The sequence below is a fragment of the Rattus norvegicus genome, chromosome 2 (assembly GCF_021556685.1).
Source record: "Rattus norvegicus strain SHRSP/BbbUtx chromosome 2, alternate assembly SHRSP_T2T, whole genome shotgun sequence".
Taxonomy (NCBI): Eukaryota; Metazoa; Chordata; class Mammalia; order Rodentia; family Muridae; genus Rattus; species Rattus norvegicus.
This window is the reverse complement of record NC_141535.1, coordinates 206,695,415-206,696,653: the sequence shown is the minus strand read 5'-3', so window position 1 is coordinate 206,696,653 and position 1,239 is coordinate 206,695,415.

Below are 1,239 nucleotides of genomic sequence, written 5' to 3'. Positions count from 1 at the left end.
ATTTTAGCTCATGGACAAGGCTGAGAATAGCAAGAATCACGTGGGGCTTCTGTGCAAAGGTTCAACTGATAATGTATGTGAGTGAGTTCCTACAAACACCAGGAAACTTCCTGGTGTTCTCTCTCTGGGAGAACCCTTTCCTTTTAAATTCAATTTTGCCGTGTGGGGTGTTTTGAGTGCATGTATGGCTGCGCACCTCATGCATGCACTACCCTGCAGTCCAGAAGAACATCTTGGGTCCCCTGGAACTGGAGTTGTGGACAGTTGTGCACCATCAAATGCTTGCTGGGAAATGAACCAGGGTCTTCTGCAGGAACAAGTGCTATTAATTAAGTGCTGTACCATCTCTCCAGCCCCATGGAGGGAGAACTATTTCTAAGCGCCAGAAAAGGATTCTTTCTAAAAGTCCATCCACTTTTTGTGATTTACAGATCTTACGTACTTAACAGAACATACTGGATCTATTTGAAGCAAAGCAACTCCCAAGTACATTGATATGCAACAGGACAAAGCCCCTACCTTGAACTAAAGGCCCCAGTGCTTCAGATGAGCGAACAAGGAAGGTGTGGCTCTGAGAAACTCCAATCTGGGCTGCACCTAAGCTTCAGTTTCGGAGGGAGCAGGCTGAGGACTGAGTGGAGCCCTGGCCTCCCCTTCTGCTATCAGGCACACGTCCAAGCCTGGGGCTTCAGACTTAACTAACTTTCCATTTCTGTCTCTCAGCTGCCACAGACAGAATCTAATCCCATATTCTTAGAAACTATACATTCAGCCAGGCGGTAGTGGAACACGTTTAATCCCAGCACTCCCGGGAAGCAGATGCAAGCAGATCTCTGTGAGTTTGAAGGCTAGCCTAGCCTACAGAGCTAGTTCTAGGATAGCCAAGGCTACACAAAGAGACTATGTCTTGAACCCCCTCCCACCAAAAATGAGAATTATACACTTAGTTTTTAAAATTTGTGCACACCTATACACAGACAAAATTTAAAAGGTATCAAATCTCATTTTTACATTATGTCTACACACACACACACACACACACACACACACACACACACACGTGCATGCATGTGCGCTTTAGTGCTGTGCTGGAACATAGGATCTTGCCGCTTGGCAAACACTCTACCACTGAGCTACACCCACAGCTCTATAGAACCATATGTTATCATGTTCTGTTAGCATATATTGTTCTTACAAAAAGAATGGTTTTCATCAAGTTTCTTCCCTAGAGACCAACGT